Source organism: Cibotium barometz, chromosome 24 (genome assembly GCF_041138505.1).
Source record: "Cibotium barometz isolate CiBa-2024 chromosome 24, ASM4113850v1, whole genome shotgun sequence".
NCBI lineage: Eukaryota > Viridiplantae > Streptophyta > Polypodiopsida > Cyatheales > Cibotiaceae > Cibotium > Cibotium barometz.
The window spans coordinates 56187403-56209688 of NC_141069.1; the positions used below are offsets into that span (position 1 = coordinate 56187403).

At 41.7% G+C, this 22286-nt stretch overlaps 1 long non-coding RNA gene across 1 annotated transcript; it reads right to left on the reverse strand.

Annotated features, from left to right (window-relative positions):
- Positions 1 to 10069: 10069 nt before the first annotated feature.
- Positions 10070 to 12359, reverse strand: LOC147625476 (uncharacterized). Its single transcript, XR_015269039.1, has 2 exons — positions 11609 to 12359; positions 10070 to 10586 (listed from the first exon to the last, which is right to left on the reverse strand). It is a non-coding gene; the product is annotated as an uncharacterized LOC147625476 (long non-coding RNA).
- Between the last annotated feature and the right edge of the window lie 9927 nt (positions 12360 to 22286).

Genomic DNA, 22286 nt, shown 5'->3' on the forward strand with positions numbered 1-22286 from the left:
ACAATATGCTCCAGCACAAAAAAGACGAAAGGATACGGTGCTAAATGCTCAACAACGGGAAAATATGAGAAGAGAAGGGCTCCAACATATTGACTTATGGTGTGATGGAAGTATATATCCAAAATGTCTAGTACAAAACTCTACACCTCCATTTGTCAATCCAACCACACTATTGAGGTTTGCGGGCGATGGACAAAATGGACTTCTTGGTTATATTTCAGCACAGTCTGCATTTGCAGAAACATATAAAACAATGTACCTACAAGAAAAGGGAGCCAGGATGCAAGAGATAGCTATTCGTGCAAAATTGGAGTAGCAGTTGCAGAATGAAATTGAGGAGCATTCAAAGAGTAAAAAAGAGTTAACAAGATCAAGAAGGAAGAGAACCATGCTTGGAGACAGACAACGAAATAGGAAGATTAAAAACATTGCAAATTTGAAGGCTGGGACTGGTGGATGCAAGCGAAGAATTCAGGAAGCAAGGTTAGTTTGTAATTTTTTATTTTTTAAACTCAAAAATGCTCTCAAATGACTATATGTATTTTGTCCATTAATGCAAAACAGGATTGGAAGTGTTGAATAATATAGGCATATTGTGTTGTTACTATATTGTTACTATAGGAAATTATTGGAGCCTGCAAAAGAAAATATGGATCCCAACCTTCTTCCAGTTAAACAAATGAAAGGATTGCTTTCTTGTGGTGTAGCAAAAGGTTTGATTGAAGAAAAAAAATACAAAACAATCAAACGCAATGTTGTAGAGGACTTTATATCCAATAATCAAGTTGATGGTACTACAATCCAAGAGGCTCTTGATGTTAGTGGAGTTAGCAGGAAGGGATATAGTTTGATTTTCCATGCGATATCCTCAACTTTGAGAGATCAAAGGATTAAACGAGTTTTACTGCCAAATCCAGCAACAGTGTGGAAGATAAGAGGTCATTTGAATGAAAGTATAGATGAGTTTATTGGACCATATATCCATATTGAAGATATATTTCATGGTGCTAAAGGAACCACTGTGTATGACCCTTGGAACAATATATTTGTAGATCTACAACAACTTCAAAGAAGAATGATCGAGTTTTATGGAATAACATTTGAAGAGTGCAAAGGCATTTTGAAATTTGTTATCAAACTGGATGAGTGTGAGGTTGTAAAGGAAAAGAAAATGGAAAGGATTACTATCACATTGATGAATGGAGCACTTGATACATCATTGAATGAAGCGAGTTCGACGTATTTTAGTGTGCAGTCGGAGAAACACATATGGTGGTTGGGCTCATTCCAGGTATGATCATTTTTTATTTCGTACTTGATTTTAGTCAATGTTTTCAAATCTTTTATAGTAAGACTTTTGTTTTGTATAATCACAGGTAAAGACAGAAGACCATGAAACACTAGATTGGGTGTTTCACCACACGGAAATACCAAGAATAATTAAAAGACAGGTGCAAGGAGAGAATCTCCATGTTGCAGGAAAAGGTGATTTTCAAGTAGAGTGGCACGTGGCGGGGGATCTTAAAACACTTAAGTGCATGTATAACGTTAGTGAAGGAGGTAACTCAAAGTCTCCTTGTCTTTACTGCAAAGAATCAGCGCAAGTAATGGATTCTAAATGGTGGAAGAGAGCACCTAATAGAGATAAACAGTGACCCTGACTTCAAGGCCATTCTTGACATTCCACTATGTAATGTTCACATATGCACATTGCATGCTCTATGTCGAATTATTGAGAAATTGGTATTTTTGTATATTGGATTTGCTTGGAAACTCCGTCCCGAAAGAAATAGAAAGGATGCTCTTCATGCATTGGAAAAAGTGTTATCCGATATAGGTCTGCATGGAGGTGATGTTCATATCACACAGGATTTTAAAAAGTCTAGCAATGGCAAGGAGGTACCAATCAAGCCCTCTATTGGTGGTGTTAAGGCAAGAAGATTCTTGTCTCGACCCAAACACAATAGTAAGCAAGTAAGGCAAGGTAAAACAGTTTCAAGGATTAGTTATGGATTGTGGAAGCAAGTCCATAATGCCGTGAAAGATCATGAAGCAGATGGGGAAGCACGAAATGTGAAGGCAGAGGTGTGGAGGTCTCTTGATCAACTCTTCATGTTCTGTGACAATGTAACATGGACAAAGAGTGATTACAAGAACTTTGAAGAGGCAATAAAACATTTTGGGAAGTCAATGAAAGACGCATGGACAGCCTGCAATATAACTCACTACATGGTAAAGTGATGTCTTCTTCTTTTACTTAAGTGTGATCCTCTTTTCTTTTATAACTTACTATGCATTCTTATGTCTTTGTGAAAACAGCATATCATCTACAACCACCTTCCCTATTTTGTCAAAAAGTATGGATGCCCAGCAATTTGGTCTACCCAAGGCATGGAGAAGTCTCACTACATGGCACGTAATGCATTTTTCAGACACACACAACACTATGGAGGGAGTCAAAAGGCAAATAGTCTGAAGGAAGTCTTCCAATGGTTTTACCGAGGCATTCTACAAAGGCTGCATGCTAAAAGAAAAGTTGCTAGCTCCAAAGTCAAGCTTGCTTTTATTCTAGCCCAAAAGCAAAGACGAAGACAAACTTTGGACAATTCAATGACAGCAGAGAGACATAGACAGTGGAGGGATTCGAAGATATTTAGAAACCATAAATGGACAAGTAAACATGAATAGCAGTTTGTAACTTATTGGTGTTATGTCCACATGTTTTCAAACTCAATCAATAGATTTTTATTCTGTGGAACAAGTGACTCTTGGTGTAATGCCTATATGTTTTGAGACTCCATCAAAAGTAAGTCTTTTATGAAACATGTGATCTATATTAACAAGCATCAATACATCCATATATTAACACACAAAAAATTCAATCAATACTACTTAATTATGCTAGACATACTGTTGATCCTTACCAATAAAATACTGAGTGTCAAACACTTTTAGAAGCTTTTGAGTGTGGGAAGAGTACTGAAGTGTCGTACAATGATGGGACAAATGCAAAAGGGTACTGATCGTCCGTACGGACAAGGAACTGATGAGGATCAAAGACTTTGTACAAATCAGTTCAACTTCAACATAATGTTTGTGCTATATTTGATGACTAAATCCTATTACTCCCAAGGCTTGCGAGTCGGAACTCTCTTTTTGAACTTGATTGGACTCTTTTTCTTCCTTATTGGCTTGATGTCGACTTTCTGTTTATCAATGCTTGCCTCTGTTGCTTGTCTGAGAGGGGTATCCTTGTCTTCAGCTATCTCCACGTGTTCTTCTTCTTGGATTGTGTGGCCTGATGCAATCATGGGTGGCTCTCGAAACCTTATGAGCTTGTGTTTTCCATAGCCCTCTAGACATTTGGGCTCCTTAACACCACATGCTAATGCATAAGAAGTGTAAGACAAAAAGTAAGAGGCCCTAGAGGCCTGCTTATTCACATAATCCCCAAATATATCTATGGCGGACAACCTATCTATTAAAATGATCTTTTCCTTTTGCCATGGAAGATCATGTCCACCTAATACCCTAGACAAACATTTAAAGAAGTAAACAATGGCTTCTCCATTGTTGCTCAACTGCCTATGGTAAATCAAGATCTTAGCACTACCTAGATCATGAATATAATGAGCTAGGCTTGACATTTTGCCAAACCCAGCTGGCCTGCTTCCACTTGATCTCTGGAGGAATGTGTCATCCTCAATTTGTAGCTGCCATGTATCAAAAGATTATAGTGAGACAATGATACATAACTACAAAACATTTAAACACAACATAAAGTATTTGATTTGAAGTAATAATATCATACCCTCTCATTTTCATCAGCAACAAGAAGTTCATCTTTCCAAAGATTTATTCCTCTCCCCTCCAGTCCAGCCTCTTCTTTAAGTTTTTCCTTATGAAGTGATGAGAGATTCATAGCTTCCTGGGTGAGCTGGAAGGCAGCTTCATCTGGCTCTTGGAAACTTTCAGCCTCTTTGAAACAAATAGTAAGGGCCTCTGCAGGATCAAAGGTTGTTTCCAAAGCTAGCAGTGAATGGTCATCCTCTATGCCAACCTCCTTGTCAAGCCTTGAAGCCTGGGCAATAAGGGAAATGGCATAGTCCTCCCTCAAATTGAACATACACTCTATATCATGGAGGAAAACATAATCTTTACCACCAATCAAGACACCTGGAAGCATGGGCACTGCATAGTTGCTGCTCTGAACATCAAAGTCTTCAATTGGCTGTGCTGCCCTAAGAGTCTCAGTCCTTAGTTGAACAAGGTCAAGAGCAGCCACAGCCCCTCATCCTCGAGGTTGATATCTTCTTCCTGCTCTGCTATATCTGTTGCCATAGGAATATCCTCTTTTACCTCTGCTACAGATATATCTTCTTCTTCAGTCTCCTGCCCTTGCTCTTCTAGAGATTGTTGTTGAAAGACAATGTACATAAGGAATGCCATGTTTTCCTCAAGCACTCTACACTTTCTGGTGTGCAAGTTACAACTGAATTTATATTCCTCAGGCAGGCTGTCAAACCTTCTATTCACATGGTACCTCAGCTTGTCAATGGAGACAATATGATTTAAATGCACAAAAACCTTTTCACCTTCCACAATCCTTTCTGCCTCTGTCAGTTGTTTAAAGGTATCCCAATGGTCTGAAAGGAAATCTCTGTGATGGTCCAAAAGAGAGCTCATAGTGAACTCCCTGTTGAAAATACTGTGGTATATGTGGAAGTTCCTTTGAGCCTTGCACTTGTGAAGAAAGTCAAATAGGAGCAAATCTGGAGATTTGTCCTCTTCTGGTTCCCTTTGTTTTGAAAGGGAAGACTCACCTTTCTGCTCTAGTCTCTTGCTTTTGCCTGAAGCAAAATTTATATAACATGAATTCTATATGCTCACCTATGCAACCAGATAATGTATAGGATATCACCAAACAAAACTCTTCATCAGCACACATGAATCACCTGGTGATTGCTGTGGTCTGAGTATAGCAGCAGAGAAGTCCAACTTCCTCTTGAAAGGAGGGGCCTGAGGATCAACTGTTCCAAAGAAGAAACATTTCTCATCATCAAGAAAGACATCTCCATGGACATAGAAAGCAAAACAATGAGCAAACAGTAAAAACCAAAAGAGACACAAGACTTTGCAACAAAACGCGATGCAGATCCATTTGAAAAATATAAAGTGCTCTCCTCGCATTTTGTTGCAAATTCTGAATTTCTACTGACATCCACTTCCAATCAAATGCTAGGGATATCTCACAATGTTCAGGACAATAAATGATGCAAGGAGGAAGTCCCCAGTGCAAAAGAGATTAAAAGAAGGAGAAAAAATAAAAACTAGAACAAATATCAGAATTTGCAGCAAAACGCGATTTGGAGCATTTGGAAAACATAAACCTCTCTAATCGCATTTTGTTGTGCAAAATTCTAAATCCTACTCATATCCATCTCCAATCAAATCCTAGGGTGATCTGCCAGATTTCTAGGCACTGAGATTTAAGAATTCTACAGAGGGAAGAAATATATGTCAGAAAACATTGAAAATGGTATAGATCTCTGACCTTTCTTTTCCTCTTCCATACTGATGGAATAGCCCTGGAGATTGTCCTGCTCTCTTCCAAAACTGAGCTGTAGCACTGGTAACCTGGAGATCTGGTAATGGTAGTAGTCTTCAGACAGGTTGCAGAGTGGATGGAGTGTGTTGGGTAGAAAGTGGTCAAAGTGGGAGAGAAGAGGATGATGGGAGGGTGCTGGCAGGGATGGAATACGGGGAGGGAAAAGTGTTAATGGATCTAATTATGAAATCATGATTGGCACAATTTCCAAGGCAAAAAGTGACCCACAAATTTCAAATCCCAAAAGATTTAGTGGGACCCACACGTGTTAAAAAATGACTATATCTCACACGTGTGGTATTAATAACTCCATTATTTGTATTTTGTAATAATCTACTCTCCTAACTCAGTTCTCTTGCATCTCTACCTCCCTACTCCACACCATCAGCATCCAGACCAACAGCAGAGGTTCATACCCAGCACAGGATACTCATCATCAGCACAGAACACTTGCAGATAGCTTCCAGGTTAGTAAGAAAATCTTTTTCCTCTTCTTCTTGTTTAATAGTATATTAGGGTAAGGAATTGATTGATGTGATGTAGGTTACATATTATGATAAATATTATATGCATTTTTTAGATTTTCTCCACTGCATGTAGAAGCAGGAAGACTTTTTATTTGGCCCTGTTGAGTGAGAGTTTGATCACTTCTTGATGTCCATAGGCTCAATCCATGTTGCACCAAGCTGCATACACACTGAAATGACTAAAGGCATGCTGAAGTATGTTGTCTCTAGAATTTGCAGCAAAACGCGAGGAGAGGATTTTAGAAATCTCAAAATAGTTCAAATCGCATTTTGTTGCAAATTTTAAAATGCTTCTTCATCCACCCATTTCAAGCCTGTATAGTTCTTCTATAAACACAATACATATTGTTTATAGTTGGAAAGATAGAGAATTCATCATATGAATGCAAAAGCATGTTGTTTCAAGCATTTGCAGAAAAACGCGATTTTGAGCTGTTACAAATTTCAAATCTTCATAATCGCCTTTTGTTGCAAATTGTTCAATTTTGCTTCATCCAAGTTGTCATCACCTTCTTTAATCATAGTATGTTCTCCATGTTTCTAATCTTTTACTATTGCTTTGTATGGACCTTTTCAGAGTGATGGCAAGAACCAAGGCAACTGCAAGGAGGTCTGGCAAGGGGCCAGGGCTTGCAGCAGCAGCAGAAGCTGGGGCTGATGTCAAGGAATCTAGTGTGCCTACAAAAGGAAGAGTTGCACATGGCAGGAAGGGGAAGCCAATGAGCATGCTACAGTAAAAGTCCAAGAGGTTAAAGCATTCTGCTGGTGTGCTAAAGGAGATCAGGAAACAGCAAAAAGCTATAGGCTTTGCAATCCCCAAGGCACCTTTTCAGAGGCTAGTGAGAGAAATTTGTGATAGCTGGCACCTTGGTTTCAGGTGGAACAGGACTGCCATTCTTTCCTTACAGGAAATGGCAGAGGATTACCTGGAGAAGTACTTTGAAGATGCAATGCTTGTAGCAGCCCATGCTCACAGGGTAACTCTGATGGCCAAGGACTTCAACACATTGTCCAGAGTGAGGTGGAGATATGACAAGCTGGTCCATCCTGTGGAATGACAGGACATTAAAATGAGAGACATATTATTAATTCCACCTACAAGGAAATTGAAGGCAGACAAGGTGAAGGTTGTTGAAGTGACCCACTCAATGAGCACCAGAGGGAAAGCTGCTTATGAGGAGTCACTGAAGCAGCAAATAGAAGAATCCAAGTCTGCTATAAATGTGGAGACTGTACAGATGGAGCTACAGATACAGAGAAGGTTGCAAGAGCTGGGCCCTAACATAGTTGTCCATATTGAAGATGATTTTTCAGAGAATAATTTTGACTTGACAAGAGCATGCTTGGCAGCATTGGTTCATAAGAATGAGTATTGCTCAGATACTATCATTCTTGCAATGCTCTAGTAAGTGTCTTTTATTTTACATTTGTTTGCAAAACAATCCTTATTGTACCTCCTCCCTTACACCTTACCTTAATTATTGTTTTGTCCAATGTAGCATGATGAGAAGCTGGCTGAACCATGCTGTACAGCATACAGTTTATATTATTGATCTTGCAATTTCCTTCAAGTTAAGAGATCCAAAGGAAACTCCCATGGATATTTCCAATTGGTTCAGACACTGTGATTTTGATCATGTTGATATTTTGCTACTTCCATACCATAACAAGTATGTGTGTGGCTGCTTCTTTTGGGATTTTCCTTCAAGATTGAGTACTCTTGTAGCCTTTGATTTCTTAATGCTTTTTTCCTTATGCAGTGACCACTGGAGCTTTGCTTCTATTGACATCCAGCAGAAGCAATGCTTTTTATTCAACTCTCTTAGAAACACACACAGAGAGGTTAAATTATAAGTGGTTTGTGTGCTATTTTTAACTTTAAACTTCATTATTTGGATTTAATGCACACTAACTGAATTATATGTATTGCAGTTGTATTAGAAGACTTCTAGATGCATTGGATCAGTGTCCTCCTAATGTCAATCTTTTGGATTCAATAGAGCCAATAGATTTAGAGGTAGAAAGTTGCTCCCTCTACTGATGTCTATTTCATGCTATGCCTTTGAACTTATTTAATAATTTTGTTTTGTTTAGACATTAACAGTTTCTAACATATCTTTCCAACTATCCAGACACCACAACAAGATGATTCAAGTAGCTGTGGCTGGAGAGTGATGATTAGTGCCAAATATATACTTTCAAGCTATTTTGAGATAGGACAGCCAGAGCTTGTAAGAAAAAATAATTTTCATTTAGCTTCAAAAAATTTGATATTGGTACAAAGTGTTCTAAATCATCATATCTCATTGCAAATGAGAGAAGATAGCTTCAACTCGAGCTATGTGTATAGTTTCAGAGCTGATATAATTTGGAAGTTTTTGAAGTATGCCTTCCCCAAACCTATTGTACCAGCTACTGTCGAGTTAGGTGAGAGCTCTAAAGTCCGAGAAGGTGTCATACACCTTGATGACACAGATGATGCAGATGTGGTGCCACAAGAACAAGGACCTAGTGCTGATGAGGAGAAGCCACAAGAACAAGGACCTGTTGCTGCTGATGTTATTGAGGAAATGATAGGCCTAGGTGCCCATGTGGAGCCTCTATCCTTGCACCATATAGCCCTAGGGTCATGGGATGCCCTCTATGTTAATAAGGAACCCTATGGCCCTAGGGCCATAAAGTGGCCAAGATGCCATTTAAGAGCATATTGTGTAACCCAAAAAGAGGACCAAATGGCCCCAATTCCATTAGGTGGCTGAGGTGCCCTCCATGTTAGTTAAAGAACCCTTTCGCCCTAAGGCCATAAGGTGCCTAGGGTGCCTTTTGAGAGCGGATTGTATAACCTACAAAGAGCACCCAATAGCTTCAAGGCTATTGAGTGGACTAGGTGCCCCAACAAAGCCTTTGTCTTGGCACCCTATGGGTATAGGGCCATAAGGTACCCTCTATGTGAATAAGGAACCCTATGGTCCGAAGGCCATAGGGCGGCCAAGGTGCCCTTTAAGAGCAAATTGTATAACATACAAAGAGGACCAAATGACCCCAAGGCCATTGGGTGGCCTAGGAGCCCCTGTGAAGCCTCTATATTTGCACCTATGGCCCTAATGCCATAGGATGCCCTCCATGTTAACAAGGAGCCTTATGACCCTAAGGCCATAAGGTGGCCAAGGTGCCCTTTAAGAGTAGATTGTATAACCTACAAAGAGGACCAAATGGCCCCAAGGCCATTAGGTGGCCTAGGTGGCCCTAAGGCCATAAGAAGCTTTTAATAGGTTTTTTGAATATATTGATCTATATCCTTTGGCCTAAGGGTTCTCTTATTAAGTACCTCATAGAACATCTAGAAACACCATATTGCCTTTAGGCCACAAGACTCCTTGGCTCTTCTTATGGCCCAAGGGGAACATAATATCTTGAATGTATTCCATAAGAGATGTCCTATATTATATTGTTAGAGTCAAATAATGCTTAATAAATCTTTGTGCATCTATATAGAGACTTTTCAACATCTTTGTCATTGAACACAGAGGTGCTTTTTTAAAAATATGATATAGATTTTTGGTTTGTGATTGCCTACATTTTAAGACTTTTAAAGATTGTAAAATCTAATTTCTACGGTTGGCATAGGGTGTGGGTGCTCCTTTTTGACTATATATAGATTGTCAAGTCATTAATTTCAATGATTTTTTGATCACATGAAACATAGAAATGCATAGCATTCTTTAAAATATTGATAAAATAAAATAACTCATTTATTTCATTATCTTATTCACCCAATATGCAATTTTGGTTATTAGACATTTTCTTCAAAAGATATGGACATTGAAAGTTCTATAAAAAATACTAATTTTTAAGGGTGGTATATTTAACTACAAAAGACAAACATAGCCATGAAGCAAATCAAGGACTTATTTCAAAAAAAATGAAAAAAATATAATGCAGCCACAATTTTCATTAATAGATTGAGATTTTTCACTTCATTGCGGATAACAGTCTTTGACTCAAACCACTAATTATGCAGTCCACTACACAAACTTGAATAATCATCAAACATTACATAGTCATTGCTTTGCAATAAGCCCTAATACAATTTTTTTTCTATGAGACACAAAATTATGTGAAATGTTCTTGTTGTTACATGACAAACTGAAAAATTGCACTAGGCCTAGGTTTTCTTTCCATAAAACTAATTTTAAATTTCCATCCCAATTGTTTGCATCATCCAAAAGAATCTTTTGGATGTTCCAAACAATGTTTCCATTTGGAAACAAATGAAATTGCCGCTCTGGCCAAGGCACGCGCACTTTCTGTTGCTCAATAAAATCCTGTTGCAATTGATAAACTATATCTTCACGCAAACCACGAGACAAATGGTCTATGAACCACTTGCGCTCTAATACACGATCTTCATTGCTTTGACAGATGTTTGACATTTATGAGTGTGATGAATGCTGAAAAAATTATTGACTTTAATTATGTGCTAATCCAAGACAACTATTTTAAATGCTCACACCATCAAATCACAAATTAGTGAAATCAACTTACATTGAAATTAAAATTTGATATAAGATAACTAGGAAAATTACATAATCATATCTCAACTTTTCTGGACATAGGGTGGACAAGGTGCCCTTATAAAGAGGAAAAAATGGCCCCAAGGCCATTGGGTGGACAAGGTGCCCTTATAAAGATGTGTTATAAGATAACTATGAAAATTACATAATCATATCTCAACTTTTTAGGACATAGGGTGGACAAGGTGCCCTTATAAAGAGGAAAAAATGGCCCCACGGCCATTGGCTGGCCTAGTTTGGCACCCTATGGCCCTAGGGCCATAGGGTGCCCTCTATGTTAATAAGAAACCCTATGGATCTAAGGCTATAGGGTGCCCAAGGTTCCCTTAAGAGCACATAGTTTAACCTACAAAGAGCACCTAATGGGCCCAAGGCCATTGGGTGGCTTAGGTGCCCCTGTGGAGCCTCTATCTTGGCACCCTAAGGCCATAGGGTTCCCTCTATGTTGATAGGAACCCTATGGCCCTAAGGCCATAGGGTGGCCAAGGTGCCCCTTAAAAGAGCATATTGTATAACCTACAAAGAGGACCAAATGGCCCCAAGGCCACTAGGTGGCCTAGGTGCCCCTATGAAGCCTCTACATTGGCATCCTATGGCCCTAGGGTCATAGGGTGCCCTACATCTTAGTTAAAGTACCCTATGGCCCTAAGGACATAGGGTGGCCAAGATGCCCTTTAAGAGAATAATGTAGCACCTACAAGGAGCAAGCAATGGCCCTAAGGCCATTTGGTGGCCTAGGTGCCCCTGTGGAGCCTCTACACTGGCACCCTATGGTCTATATGAAATTTAAAAACTAATGCAGTAAACGAATGAGCTTGAAAAGGTTTACCTGTTTTTGTTAAGTTTTTAGAGAGAGGTGATTTTTAATGCAGTAAACGAATAAGCTTGAAAAGGTTTACCTGCTTCACAATGCCAAAAGAGCCGCGTCGATGGGTTGGGGGGTCACGAGAGCCGCGTCGATGGGTCGGGGAGCTGAAAGAGCTGTGCCGACTGGAGAGTGTGGTGGCGTGGATAGAGCTGCACCAACGAGAGTGTCAAGGCGAGGAGAGAGCCGCATGCGGGAGAGGGGGGTTATGTTAATAGATGGGCAGTCTTACTGACGAGACGACGAGGAGGGGGCGACGTAGGGGACAGCGGTGGGGACGACGGCTCAGTTCTGCGAGGTGGTAGGGGGCAGCGACGATTTTGCATAGGCGGATAGTCGAAAGAGAGAGAGGATAGGGAGGGTGGGAAAGAGGATAGGGAGGGTGGGAGAGGGGGCAAAGTGTAGAAGAAGGGGCAGATCTACAAGAAACATGGAGGGGGCAGATATGTAAAGAAAGATGGAGGGAGGCGGTGGCGATTCAGAGAGAGAGAGGAGAGGGGGCGACGATTCTGTGCAGGCGAGCAGGGGCAGATCTGCGCGAGAGAGAGAGAGGGGATAGGGGGCGGCGATTTTGTACACGCGGATCTACGAGAGAGAGAGAGAGAGAGAGAGGGAGAGGGGGCGGTTCTGTTACACAAGAAACACAGAGAGAGAGAGAGGGAGGGAGAGGGGGCGGCGATTCTATGCAGGAGGGCAGATCTACGCGAGAGGGAGAGAGAGAGAGAGAGAGAGAGGGAGGGAGAGGGGGCGGCGATTCTGTGCAGGAGGGCAGATCTACGCGAGAGAGAGAGAGAGAGAGAGAGAGAGAGAGAGATAATGTTTATTTTTTAATAATATTTTGAAGTTCGGTAATTTCAAATTTCAAATTTTAAACCTGGGTCCGGTTCACATGGCATTGGCTCCAATCTTTCCCACTTGTGTTTTTAGATTTGCGTCACCTAAGAGGCCTTTTTTTGTATTTTTTTAATGTAATAAAAGTGTTTTAAAAAAAATCTTTACGGGGCGCTGCCCCTCGACCCTGCTCGGCAACCCTAAATCGGGAGGCGACAAGGGGCTGCTGCCCCTTAACCCCAGAGAGCTCGACCACCATAGGTGTCAATCTTTAAAGCTTGGAAGTTTCAAAATATCACTGTATCTATGCCATCGTCACCAACCAATGTTGAGATTTCGAATGGAATGCTGGTAGAGAAAGGTCCTAAAGACAAAAGGTCCTAAAGACAATAGAATCTCCATATTGATTCACTAAAGTTCATTAAAATAGGTTATGACCCTAGGACCATTGTGGATGTTCTTGTTCATCCTAAATAGCTTGATGGAACATTCTTTCTACCCTACCATAGTTTTCTCCCTTGGGATCTCACACCCATGGTCTGGAGATATTGACTCAAAAAAAGTGCACTATTTGCACACCAATTGGGACTCCAATTCAAAACGTGTGGCATGGGCGCACATTTGAATATGTGGCATGAGCGTGCTCTCACATGTGCAGCATAGATGCACATTTTCTTAAAAAAATGTGCGCAATTGCATGGGTGCACAATTGCATGGGCGATACAGGCAGAAATGTGTCTCCTTTTAAAAAAACCAAATGTGCGACACTTGCAAATTCAAACGTGCGATGCACGCATACCCCCTACGTGTGACACATGCACTCACCTACATGTGCCGCATAGACACACATTTTTTTTAAAAAAAATTATGTCCCTTAAAAAAAAAAACTATGCCGTGCGACCATTTGCTCGCACGTGCGGCACGGACACACGTTTTTTCTAAAAGAATTTGCGTCCCTAAAAAAAATTTACACGTGCGGCATGGGCACACATTCAAATGTTCGACATGAATGCATGTTTGCAGTTAAAGAGGGGCACAAAAATATGTTTTTGTGCACCCTTTTAAATAAAACACTTACATATAGTAGAGCCATAGGGAGTACATTCGTGATGCCTCTTGGCTATGCACTACCCTTTGTCACACCTACATAGAGAACCCTAGGGCCATAGGCTGCATATATACTCTCTATGAAGCACCTACATGGAGCAACCTATGACCTTAAGGCCATAGGGTTTCATTTTGTGATATCTATTGGTATGTGTGGTGCCCTTTGTGACAAATACATAGAGCACCATTTAGGGCCATATGATGTATATATACTCCTCATGAAACACCTACACATAGCACCCTATGGCCCTAAGGCCATAAGGTGTCCCTTTGTGAAACTTGTTGCTGTGGTGACCTTTGTCACACCTACATGGAGCACCCTATGGCCACAGGGCCATAGGGTGTCCCTTTGAGATGTCTGTTGGGCTTTGTAGTGCCCATTGTCACACCTACATATAGCACCCTATGGCCCTAAGGACATAGGATGTATATATACTCCCCATGAGGCACCCTATTGGAGCACCCTATGGCCATAAGTCCATAGGGTGTTTCTTTGTGATGCATGTGGGGCTAAGTCATGACCTTTGTCACACCTGCATAGAGCACCCTATGGCCCTAGGGCCATAGGGCCATCGAATGTATATCTACTCCTCATGAAACACCTACATATAGTAACCTATGGCCCTAAGGGCCATAGGAAGGGCCATCGAATGTATATCTACTCCTCATGAAACACCTACATATAGTAACCTATGGCCCTAAGGCCATATGATGTATATATACTCTTCATGAAGCACCCTACTGGAGCACCCTATGGCCCTAGGGCCATAGGGTATCCCTTTGGGATGCATGTTGGGCTATGTGCTACTCTTTGTCACACCTACATAGAGCACCCTATGGCCCTAAGGCTCTACAATGTATATATACGCCGCATGTGAAACACCTACATATAGCACCCTATTGCACTAAGGCCACAGGATGTATATATATTCTCCATGAAGCACCCTATGGCCCTAGTGCCATAGCGGGTGTCTCTTTGTGACGCCTAAGCTATGTGGTGCCCTTTATCACAGCTACATAGAGCACGCTATGGCCCTAAGGCCATAGGGAGTCCCTTTATGATGCTTTTCGGGCTATGTGGTGACCTTTGTCACACCTACATGGAGCACCCTATGGCCCTAAGGCCATAGGATGCATATATACACTCTATGAAGCACTCTAATGGAGCACCCTATGACCCTAGGGCCATAGTTTTTCCCTTTGTGATGCTTGTTGGGCTATGTGGTTCCCTTTGCCACACCTTCTTAGAGCACTCCATGGCCCTAAGGCCATAGGATTTATATCTACTCCTCATGAAACACCTAAATATAACACCCTATGGCCCTAAGGCCATAGGATGTATATATACTCTCCATGAAGCACCCTATGGCCCTAGGGCCATAGGGTATCCCTTTGGGATGCCTCTTGGGCTATGTGGTGACCTTTGTCACACCTAGATAGAGCACTCTATGGCCCTAAAAGGCCATAGGGCGTATATATACTCCTCATGAAACACCTACATATATAGCACCCTATTGCACTTTGGGATGCCTCTTGGGCTATGTGGTGACCTTTGTCACACCTAGATAGAGCACTCTATGGCCCTAAGGCCATAGGGCGTATATATACTCCTCATGAAACACCTACATATATAGCACCCTATTGCACTAAGGCCATAGGATGTATATATACTCTCCATAAAGTAGCCTATGGCCCTAGGGCCATAGGGTGTGTCTTTGTGATGCCTAGGCTATGGCGTGCCCTTTGTCACACCTACATAGAGCACCCTATGGCCCTAAGGTTATAGGATGTATATATACTCCTCTTCAAACACCTACATATAGAACCCTATGTACTAAGGTCATAAGGTGTCCCTTGGGGACACCTGTCCACTACATGGTGACCTTTGTCACACCTACATGGAGCACTCTATCACCCTAAGGACATGGAACATATATATACTCTCCATGAAGCACCCTAATGGAGCACCCTATGGCCCTACGGCCATAGGATGTATATATACTCTCCATGAAGCCTACGGCCATGGAATGTATATATACTCTCCATGAAGCACCCTATGGCCCTAAGGCCATAGGTTGTCCCTTTGTGACATCTATTGGGCTATGTGGTGCCCTTTGTCACACCTACATAGAGCACCCTAAGGCCATAGGATGTATATGTAATTTGCATGAAGCACCCTAATGGAGCACCCTATGGCCCTAGGGCCATTGGATGTATATATACTCTCCATGAAGCACCCTAATGGGGCACCCTATGGCCCTATGGCCATAGAGTATCCCTTTGTGATGTCTTTTGGGCTATGTGGTGCCCTTTTTCACACCTACATAGAGAACACTTTGGCCCTAGGGCTAGAGAGTTTCCCTTTGTGACATCTGTTGGTGCCCTTTGTCACATCTACATTGAGCACTCTATGGCCCGATCATCTGTTCAACTTGTTTCATAGATTGTTGTTTCAAAAGCTGTTGTCAGTATGCAAACTGGGATAAGGTCATTGCTATGCACAATGAACTTTGGGGACAGAGCTTGCAGAAGAGAACCATGTGTATGATACAATGCAAACTGCTTGGCGTCAGAACACAACAACTAGTAAGACTTGCTATGTATTTTCTTTTAATGGCAATGAGGTGTGCAGTAAAGCTTGGCATGAAATTCATGGCATTCAAAAAACATCATTTTATCGTTATTCGTGAGCAATTTGAGAATGGGGTTTGTCGCTCAGTGCATGGTAACGATGGTGTCATAAGAAAAGGGAGAGATCATACAGAAATGGGTAGGGCACTGATACGCTCTTTTGTAGAGGAAAACTCAGAGAGAATGCCCCATAAAGTAGAACTATGGAGGATGGAACTAGGGAAACCTTGCTTGCAATACCAAACACATACAAGTAAATAGACATTTTACACAAGTGAGTTCTCCAAATGTGTTGTATGTAGTAGGATAAAGTCTCAACTAGAGTCAACAAAGGATGATGAAATGATTGTGTGTTTGAAGGATGAACGTAAAATTCACATGTTGCAACAACAGAGTTGTAGAAATGTGTACTACACATGGCGTAAGTTCTCACATTTGCAAAAAGAAAAGTATTTATGCATTATACATGATAAGATGGACCAGAAGAAGGCAGCACTATCTAGATTGCGAGTGAACTCAAAAGACTATGCTAATGCATATCAGTTAAACAAGTATCATTAACAAGCATGATAACTCATGGACATGGTCACGGGATGTATGGTCATTTCTCGCTTAATGGTCTATGGCCCTAAGATCCCAATGCTACAATTGGTTCCCTTGCATTATGCTTACAGAATTTGAAAAGATGAGAAAACCATGGACTAGGAGATTTATGCCATGATGGTATGCCACACACCGACATAACATTGTTCAAAGCACTGAACTCAAGGACAGCTCTAGACCACCAAAACAAAATGAAGTGCGAGCGTGATAGGGCTGCTTCAACATTGTTCAAAGCACTGAACTCAAGGACAGCTCTAGACTACCAAAACAAAATGAAGTGCGAGCGTGATAGGGCTGCTTCAACAATAACACCACCGTTGGCTATTGATGGATATAATGGAGGGATTACAAACCCTCCAAACTTACAATCAGTCTACTCTCAATGTGCTTTGGATGCCTTGTCCACACCTGTGTTTCGAAGATTGCCCGAGAATAATTGTGCAGGAGAGAATAAGAATCGTTATTTACTTGTCCTTGCTAGTAGCAAAAGGAGTGTTCAAAACTGTGCAATTGGGATTCTTAATGGTGGGTCATACACATGAGGACATAGATGCAATGTTCAGTAGGTTCTCAGAGAGATTGCGAACAGAAATGACATTCACTTTTCCACATTTGATGGAACATTTTCAAAAATGTGAAAGCTCAGCACCGGCACCATTTCTTATGACACAAGTTCCTGACTTCAAATCCTCTGTTCAAGGGTACATGTGCGATGGACAGGATGCTCTAATCAGACACTCTAAACCACTTCAGTTTTGTTTCTATATGCAAGGTGAACTCCCAGTAATGCAGTACAAAATTCACCCAAAATCACCTAATTGGATGCTAAGGGAATCAGCAATCGAGCTATGGAAAAAGGACGATGAAGGGAAACCAAAATTGCCAACAGGCTGCCCAAATGTGGTACCTATAGCCGATTATGTGAGGGATAGTCCACAAGTTATTCAAGGGATTAAGACATATATGAATTTTTGGAAAAGATGTTCTGCATTGAAGGGAAAGGATCACGACTCTACAAAATACATGGAACCGGTTATTCTTTACTGGCAAAACATAATTGGTGAGCTTGAACAACCAACCAACAAGCACATTGGTCAATATACAAGATTTTGGCCAAAGACTGCAGGGACTCATCAAATGCAACAGATAGAGGAAGAAACAGATGATTTTCAAGGATGTGAAGAATTTAATGAGCATTTTGTTGGTCCTCAAAGTGCAAGACCACATGAAGCTTTCAGACCTCACATTGATGTCAAGAAAGGGCATTTTGTTCTTGTGAGACCCGCAGATCCAGAATACCCAATATGGCTAGGAGTTGCCGAGTCAAATGTTGATGTAGATAGCTCATCTCCTAACCACAATAAAGTTTTCATTCAATACTGGGCACCAAAACATCGAAAAGGAAATCCCACAATCCATGAACAGTATGAGGATTGTTGGAAAAAGAACTGGTGTTGCAATCTTGCTGACCCAAAGCGTTGGGAGTGTGTTGATGCAGTTGTGTGGTCATGGACTCCAAGGGGTGGAAGAGTTGCTGAAGCAATTAAAATCCCAGCAAATGTTGTGGAGAAGGCACAAGCTAGCTTAATAGATGCAAATGAATAGCATTTGGTATGCATATCTTGGTGTATTTTTATTTTGGTTGCAAAGGTATGGCATGTGGCCACACGGCCATGAGGGTTTGATTCTATCAACATGATTTTATAAGGTGTTTATTAACACCGACAAGAAAAAAACTCTTAATTAAAAAAAGGTGTTTCTCAACACCACCATTTACTTGAGAAGCTACCTCTTTGACTAATGCAACAAAAGCACTCAACAACAATAATTATTTATAACATTCCCAAATTACACGAAATTTTCTCAAATTAAATGGGAAATGGGACTCTACAAAAACTAAATTAGTCCCAAAGTTGTGGGATTTTCCCATTTTATCTAAAAGAGTGTTAGTGATCTAATACCCAAAGCAAGCTTGAGACTCACTAGCTTAGGTCGGCGCTTCCCAGCAGTGGCGCCATTATTGGGGTCACCATAGCTAGTGGCTTCTAACCCAACTCTCTCAAGTGAATGAAGAGGTTGACTTAGGGAAGCTTAACCCGGCTAGCTCATGGAGGAAACCTCGCGTTGTCAATGCAAAGGAATATCTAGCTTGCACTTGGGAAGACTCATGATGACTCTACTTATCTAACACTTCACTAATCGAATGATTTAGTAATGGATGTGCTAACCTACTCACTCCTACTTTGCCCACATGACTCAATACTAATGTGCGATCAATGGAAAGAATGCTCATGCAAACCTAGAGGCATATATCGAAGCCCACGAGCACTTCCCAAGCACTGAAGGCCAACTAACACTTTCCTACTTAAGTGTAATCAACAAAAGCATGAGCTAAGAAGACTTCAAGCAAGCATTCTATGCAATTCCTTCATTCCCACATCAATGCAAGTAAAGCTAATCTTCAAGCAAGCCCACACAATGATTAACAAGCACACAAGCATTCAAGCATCAAGCATTCACTTCATTAATCAAGCACACACACTAAGCATTAAGCAACGACTTAAACTTATTAAGCAAATCTCAACACAACGCATAGATTGATAGAGTCATAGACAAAGAAGAAGAAGCCATGGCATTCTCTATTCATCAAGATGATTACAAGAGAAACCTCAAGTAAGAGTGCTTGGAGCCAAGCTAGGCTTAGAGAAGAGAGAGTAATAGAGAGATCTATGCATAAGCTCCTTCAATAGATACACACCAAAAGAGCCCCTTTCTACTAGCAATGTCCACATTTATAGCAAACCCTTTAACTTTGGCCCACTTTCACATTTGGCTGGACAAAACTAGTAAAAGGATAAAAATACATGAAAATAGAGGTAGTTGAGAAACTATTGGGCTTCACCTAAGCATAACTTCCGCTTTATAATCAATTATATTGCACTTTGGCGGGTTTTACGTAAAGATGAGAAAAATATTTTAAAACGGTCTCCCACATTCCTGTTCACGCTACTGCTTACTGTGAGGACACGGGTCCTAGGGCACAGCCCTGCCATGTAGTATAGGGGTCTATATATAGCTACAAGCTAGGGGACCAGGGGCCTATATATAGTATGGATGGGTGGTTATTCGCATGGCCTAGTTCCCCTCTTCTCACATTGGAGCATGGCCTAGTTCCCCTCTTCTCACATTGGTATCAGAGCATGGTGGGAGAAGGATATGGATTTCTTGCATGAGCAAGGCTTGTGCATGAAGTTCTCTCCTTCTCTCTTCCTCATCACGATTTTACAGGGCGAAATTTGTTGATTAGCAAATTTTTTGTAAATAGCCAAGTTTGGAAAAACCCTCCATGCTACTTGAAGGAAAACTCTGTTTTGCACGTTTTTCCGTCTCACAGCCACAGCAAGATTCTGCACAGTTTGTGAGATATTTCAATTCTGCAGACTCTGCCACAAGCTAGCAGAAACACGGATGTGCATTCTTAAGACTGCTTGCTTGCTTTGCATGAAACACATGATGGGCATGGAGCACTCTCTCTCTCAATGGGCATGGAGCGCTCTCTCGCTCGCTCTCTCTCTCTCACACATGATTTGGTAAGGAAGAAGGCATCATAGCTATGCGCATGAATCGTTCTCACGAAGAAGGAAAGCTCTCTCAAGATCTGCATGCAAGAAGGGAAGCACCATGGATCTCTCTTATCTTGTGGCATAGAAGGCAAGGTTTGCAAAAGCATGAGCAACAAGGTTGCAGAAGCACATGAAGCAAGGGTAACAAGGTGCCATAGAATGTTTACATGATAGTGCAAGCAAGGATTGCATCTTTCTCTTTCTTGCACAAATGCAAACGCGCAAGGTCTTCTCTCTTTCTCTCTTTCTCTGTGTGTTGCGCCAAGGTTTTCAAGAAGCCCACACACACGCTTTGAAGACTGCGACGACAACCTCTTGACAGCAAACCAAGGCCAAGGTTTGCATGCAAGGCTTGCATGCTTTAAAGGCCTCTTTGAAAGCATGGCTTTCTTGAGACAAAGATCAACAAGCAAGGTTTTGCGACGAAGGCATAGCAGAAAGATAAGGTACCTTGGATCTCTCTCTCTCTATTTATTTCTCTCTCTTTAAGTTTGTAGGAGGAGAACAACATGCATAAAGCCCTTTCTCTTGGGGGTGTACAAGAAAGACCGCAAAGGCTGAACGGTAGCCATAGCGCAAGGCGCAAGTGAAGACTATACGGCAGCCGTAGCGCAAGTGAAGGCTGCACGATAGCCATAGCGCCAAGTGCAAGTGCCGCAACAAGGACAGGGGAGACGCATAGAGCATGGCTCCTCTTCTTGCATAGAGCAAGGCTTTTATACATGTAGAGCAAGGATATATGGAGTAGAGCAAGGGGAGTAGAGCAAGGCTCTTTAAAGAAACGCGCACGACACATCTCTTTTTCTCTCTCTCTCTGTTCTCTCTCTGTGAGACAAGTTGGGCTCCGAGCATAGGAGGCAACGCGCACGACACATCTCTTTTTCTCTCTCTCTGTTCTCTCTCTATGACAAGTTGGGCTCCGAGCATAGGAGGCAAGGCCTCATGCATGACACTCAGGCCCTGAGCACCACGAGTGCTCAGCCCTGAGCACCACGAGTGCTCTCTCTCTCTCTCTCTCTCTCTCTCTCTCTCTCTCTCTCTCTCTCTCTCTCATGTTTGGATGAGGCACATGGAGGCAAGGCCTCACTGTACGTGATTAAGGGGCACGGCCCAATCTAATGCGTGACGTCAAGGCAAGGGCACGGTGCAAGGCATCTCTCTTTTGACCGAGAGCAAGGTGAGAGTAAGCATAAAGGTGCAAGAGGCGCATGACGCAAGGCATCTCTCCATCTCGGCTGCGATTAAGGCAAGGCTGTTTTGCCTAGCTAAAGGCTCTTAAGGCTTGCAGAAGTCATCAATAAAGTCCCTCACAAACTTCCCAAGGAAGGGAGATAACACCAAATTAGCCTTCTTTTGATACCAAGCACAGCCATTCATAAGACCATAGGGAAGCACCCTGTAACAAAAACATCCCCAAGGTGTAATAAAAGTGGTCTTTTTCTGATCTTCGGGGGCTATGGAAAGCTGGAAATACCCTGAAAATCCATCACATACGCTATACCTCTCAAAGCCTACCACCACTGAATCTAAAATATCATCAAGTAAAGGCAAAGGGTAAGGATCCCTCTTCATGAATGCATTCAATGGCTTGAAATCCACACAAACCCTCCACTTTCTATCCTTCTTAGGGGTAACAATCACTGGACTCACCCACTCTGCCTTATCAACAGGATAGATGAAGCTTGCTTTAAGAAGCTTTTCTACCTCTTCCTTTAAAGCATCCAGTTGTACCTGTCCCATTCTCCTCAACTTTTGACGCACAGGCTGAGCTCCTTCCTTGAGATTAATGTGTATATTGTCACCCTTAAACCCTCTAATCTCCTCATAAGATGTAACAAACAAATCAAGGAACCTTCCAAGCATACATAGATACTCACTTTTCTCCTTGCCCGCTAGTCAAGTCTGTACTCAACAAGC